This window comes from Vollenhovia emeryi, unplaced genomic scaffold, assembly GCF_000949405.1.
Source record: "Vollenhovia emeryi isolate VEMERY1.0 unplaced genomic scaffold, V.emery_V1.0 DF939124.1, whole genome shotgun sequence".
NCBI classification, from domain to species: Eukaryota; Metazoa; Arthropoda; class Insecta; order Hymenoptera; family Formicidae; genus Vollenhovia; species Vollenhovia emeryi.
Genome location: NW_011967242.1, coordinates 761972 through 767272, shown reverse-complemented (window position 1 = coordinate 767272; position 5301 = coordinate 761972). Strand labels below are relative to the sequence as shown.

The following is a 5301-nucleotide window of genomic DNA, read 5'->3' as shown; positions in this document are numbered from 1 at the left end:
CCGGAATTTTTTGTGCTTTGCTTTATCCGAGAAACCGATCTATTCATATACAATTATATTGTATATTATATTTCAAATTAACGCAAATTAAGCTTACGAGATTTAACCATACATAATTCCGTATACCTGTTTTATAAGTGACTTGCAAATCATGAGTAGGAAATGCGTAGATCGGTTAGACTAGCCATGTATGGTTAAATCTCGTAAGCTTCTTAGACACAAGCGTTAATTTGCTCAATAGATAGTTAACTCTTGCACGCGAGAATTGTACTTCAAGTCTTCCTGTTTTTCTCCGTTTTCAGAAAATAGAACCGACATCCAAATGACATCTAAATGACATCTACTTCTAATGTGTGGCATTTGTTAAAGACAAGATGACTACATTCACACAATTCAGAGTCAATTACGAATATTACGATGTCTTTATTCGAGACGGATATTTCGTACGATTCATTTACTAGAGATAGGAATCGATGTAACCGAGAATTGGAATTATAAATTGTTTTACTGTGACAAAATACGAGCGATAACAGAGTTTCTTTATGAGAAAATGTTTGCATTTAAATGTAGCTTTTTCGAATCTTCGAATTTTTTATGTTTTCAGATTTTTCTTATCGCATCGTATCGTATGTGTCGGAACGAAATTATTGATGTACTTGTTTAATTTCTCAATTATTAATAAAACATCGCAAATACGAAACAATTTCACTCTAAATTGAGCAGTGGCGGGATACCTACATTTAATTAGTCTATAAATACAGATTGCGAACGAATCGAATAATATGTTTTCTTGCCAAGATTAAAAATATACATATAGTATGTTTACATTTTAGACAGTATAATTTTAAAATTTTATTCTTTCTCAACAAACACTATATGTGTTTTTATAGATCAACTTTTATAATTACAAATATTATTGATAATAATTACTTACATTAAGGAGCACATCTCTATTGTAGTCACTAATTAATAAAAATAATAAACAAAAAGTGATCAAGATCAAATCGGAGGTGTACGCCTTATAAGTAATTATACTGTCTTATTGTTGTACTGCAATAAGGAAAGTTATTTGAAATTTAATTTAAAACGGGACAGTTAGATTTTTTTAAGACTCTGCTAGAGTCTCTGGCATATAAAAATTGAAATATTGGTTACGTTCAGAAATCCCATCGCATACTAAACGTTCGGTGAGCTCTTGAGTCTGTTTAATATATTCTTTTAGATCTAAAAATTATACCAATCAGCTAGAGCTTAAATTACTGAGCGTTCAATGGACGGTGTCCATTTTCTGAACGTGACTATTTTGTACTGTTAATGAAATTAATAAATATCAACTACAGTAATTGTAGTTATTTAATTAATAAATATTAATTACAGTATAAGATATTAAATAGCCTCGTTACCTTAATTTTTTTAAATAGATTGCTCAAGGAAAGATTCAGATTCTGTGATTTCTAATTAGCCACATTTCCCTTCTTCACACACTTACTTTCTGCTGAAGTTGCAGCTTTATTCTCTACATCGATATTTTCAGGCATGCTATTTGCTTCGTCTGTCCCGTTCGCTCCGCTTGAGCCTCCGCTTTGATTATCTGCCGCTTTGGTACAGTCGTTTCATCTTTACTACTGTTATTCTAGCGATGTCTTTCTAATAAGACAATAGCGATACGGTAAATACTTCGGGCCGCTACATATCCATGTCTCAGTATGCGAAAATCGGGAGACTCGTGTATACTCTGTAACAAAATAATGGCAAAATAAATATTTCGATAATATATCAAATTACATATGTTATTAAAACAGTAGTAAGACACACATTTAAAAAGATTAATGTATATTTTTGACAAATTAAGTTTATCTAATTTATTTATATGAGATTCTAATGAGGATTCTCTTTTCATAAAATGATCATTGAAATAAAATAAAAGAATACAATGTTAAGAGAAATAGAATCTTTTCACAGTATACTACGTATAAATCTATTCAATGCATGGCTACGTGTTAGTTAAATTACATATAAAAATTATAGAAAACAAAAGTTATTTCTTACTTAATTTTATCATCAATGACTAACGGATCTGTGTTCTGACTAGTCATCATTTCATAGATTCCTATCGATTGTTGTATCGCCTATCAATTGTTTACGTGGACGAGTCTTGCTCCGTAATCTCTGCCACGTTTACCCGTCCGGAGTTCCTCCTGCATTTGTACTTGAAAATCCGTACGCGTTGGTTTCTCAAAATGTCGGTGTTATTACATACAGCCTCTGTAAAAGAAATGTAAGTTATATCATAAGTAAATTATGCAACAGTGACAAATACGTTTAAAACAATGTAATATGTCATACCATAAATTGTCATAACAAATTGTGTATTGTACAGGGGCCGTTGCTGTCCTTTGCCCCACCAAGTATAGGATGTGCAAACGATACCTTATTCCTTAAGGGACTGGAAATTATTGATGTCCTTCTTCCGTTCTCTCTTTGTCATTTTCCGTTGCATCCTGATTTTTCCGTTCGCCCGACAAGCAGCTGCTGGTTGCATGTTTCCCATTAAGAAAGACAACAAATTGGCTCCGAGCTGAGACTGCAAGCTCCAACCGTGAGCATGTGGTTTAAGATTTGTAGCATAATCGACTAACATAGAGAAAGGAAGACTATTAATAGCGTAACATACCTCTTCGAATTTTCCTTCTTGATCATACACGAGGCTCTTGATTGTCTGGAATGGTAGTGATCGATTGATCGATGATAGCGATACATTCAGCACTCGCTTCATTATTTGTTTCTTTGTAGTATTTCTCGTCTGATAGCAAGAGTCCGTAGCAAGAGTCCCTTCAAACCATAATCTCAAATAGATTCGCTGTCCTCCTATATCGACATAACAGTTTGTTCTGTACATATATCAAACAGACACCAATAAACACCAATATACACCAATAAATTAATATAATTTTAATATTGCATTTAAATATGCATATTATCATACCATCGTGCATTAGCGTAAATTAAAAATTAAGATAAAAGAAAATGATGTTAATCTGTGGTGTACATATTGGTGCGATTCCAATCTAAATTTTGATTAAACTCACATGTACGAGACATGCAATCGTCTACCGGCAAGAAGTGATCTCAAAATTGTTAAGCAACAATTTTCTCATTAATTATGAAGGGTGTACAAATATTATAAAAAAATATGAGACATCTCAAGAGATTTCTTTACAGAATGCATTTTATTTTCTATAACATTATTGTAAATAAAAGAACAAAGTATATTACTTCACATAGAAGTCATGCATGGTCAATGTACTGATCGACGCAACGGCGAAAACGGCAAAACAACGGGAAAAGGCAACGAGGCCTCAAAGAATTGACATCACTTAAAGCAGGGGGCACACTTTTGCATAAGTACACAAGCACGTGCATAACGATTGGTCCATTTCCTTATGCATTTGCTTATAGATCAATCGAATTCGTTATGCATATGCTTGGGCACTTGTGTAAAAGTGTGTGCTCCCCGCCTTAGGCCCGGTTTCATCAAACGTCGCTTAACTTTAGTCTCGGTTTAATTCAAGTTTGTCTCTTTCTAAAGTAACAGTTGGAAAGAGGCAAAGAACGAATTAAGCTAAGCTTCAAGTTAGGGGACGTTGGCGAAGCCAGGTCTTAGGCTCCCAGCGGGAAATGACTCGTCAATCGACGTCGTTTAGACGAATCATTTCTCACTGGGCTGCATTCGGAAAGATTACCAGAGTGCCTCAGTATCTATTCGTTGAGCAACAAGAATAGAGTCTGGGGCACTCGTGTCCAGAGGCTTGTTTTCTGTTCTTACACTAGTGAACTAGTGCAATAAATCAGAGTAAGACAAGCATATTTTTTCTCATTCTAGTTTACTGCACTAGTTCACAAATGCAGGACCAGAAAACAAACCTATGTTCCCGAACGCAGCCTAGCTTATATCGGAAATTACATATTGTTCGATTTAAAACGCTAGATTCTGAGGTTCGATTCTTGGATTCATTCGAAAAAGAAACATATGCGGTGTCCACTTGTACATAAAAATTTCAAGTTGATTGGCTATTCGCGCGGCTTCTATAAGCTAATTGATCAACATGTATAACTTTAATTCAAGAATCGAGCTTCTACTCGATTTCTGCCATCAATCTGCTGATATACCAGCAGGCTCTGCTCGATTTCTGCCGACAGTTTGACATCAAATTGTATCGCGCTATCCTGCTGGGCTTCTGTTGTCAATCTATCAAAATGTACCGCACAGATCTTGCTCGGTTTCTGCCGTCAATCGTATCTAGTGAGCCCTGCTCGGTTTCTGCAGACTATCTGCTGTCCAATTATGTCAACAGGCTTTGTTGTGTTTCTGCTGACACGCTGGTAAAACGTTATTGAATATATATTAGTTCCTGTAGGCAATCTGCAGTCTTACCGACCTCAAACTTTGGCTGTGTACATTTGAAAATATTTGTCCTGACAGAATTGGGTATATGGGAACGGAAGACAGGAGTCGTTAAACGCGCGCAAAAAAAGAAGGAGAAGAAAAAGAAGAACCAGAGGTTCTGGCTCTCGTAGAAGAAAAGGAAGTAGAAGCATCACGATCGGAACGTTTCGAAATCATCGAGAGACAGCGGGCAAACAACTATCCGTTCGCGAACGTTAACGAATTCACACGGACTATGTTTCCGTCGAGGGTCAAAGCCGGGCTAGAGTCGAGTCAGAATCGAGTTGGGGTGAGCGCGCTCTTGCGGTGGAAACACCAAACTCGACTACGGATTGGGATTAGGATTAGATTGAAATTTAACCAATCACAGTAAAGCCCGTATCAGACCACGGATTGAGATTGGGATTAGATTAAAATTTGACCAATCAGAGTAAAAGTTATTCAACTTAAAATTAGTAAACTTTACTGTGATTGGTTAAATTTTAATCTAATCCCAATCCCAATCCGTAGTCTGATACGGGCTTAACTTTTACTCTGATTGGTCAAATTTCAATCTAATCCCAATCTCAATCTGTAGTCTGATACGGGCTTAATTAAGGCTGGGTCTACATAGGATGTCGTAAGTCGTGTCGGAAGAAATTGACCAATCACATTCTTCTTCATTATTCTTCGACCATAAAGCCTCCGCTACAATGATTCTCGGTTCTGTCTACAATGGTCGTAGTCGTAAGAATAATCGACTGCGATTGGTCAATTCTTATGCGACTGACTGAATTGACCAATCGCAGTCGATTATTCTTACGACTACGACCATTGTAGACAGAACCGAGAATCATTGTAGCGGAGGCTTAAGG

The 5301-nt window shown here is 36.0% G+C and overlaps 1 protein-coding gene and 1 long non-coding RNA gene across 4 annotated transcripts in view; one reads left to right on the top strand and one right to left on the bottom strand.

Annotated features, from left to right (window-relative positions):
• LOC105569336 overlaps window positions 1-4767 on the bottom strand; it is a 9006-nt gene extending 4239 nt beyond the window's left edge. The window contains exons 1-6 of one of the 3 annotated variants that reach the window (XR_001009500.1): window positions 4171-4767; window positions 2675-2868; window positions 2347-2584; window positions 2050-2265; window positions 1490-1735; window positions 48-962 (exon numbers count right to left, since the gene is read on the bottom strand). This is a non-coding gene — a long non-coding RNA (uncharacterized LOC105569336). Of the gene's footprint in view, window positions 1-47; window positions 963-1489; window positions 1736-2049; window positions 2266-2346; window positions 2585-2674; window positions 2869-4170 lie in introns of those variants that run through there. The other 2 variants (XR_001009501.1, XR_001009499.1) reach the window with 2 other exon arrangements.
• The window catches only part of LOC105569337 (F-box/WD repeat-containing protein 5), a 9824-nt gene continuing 6729 nt past the window's right edge, over window positions 2207-5301 (top strand). The window contains exon 1 of the mRNA XM_012025712.1: window positions 2207-2278. The gene's annotated coding sequence lies outside the window, so the exon portion shown is untranslated. The remainder of the gene's footprint in view (window positions 2279-5301) is intronic.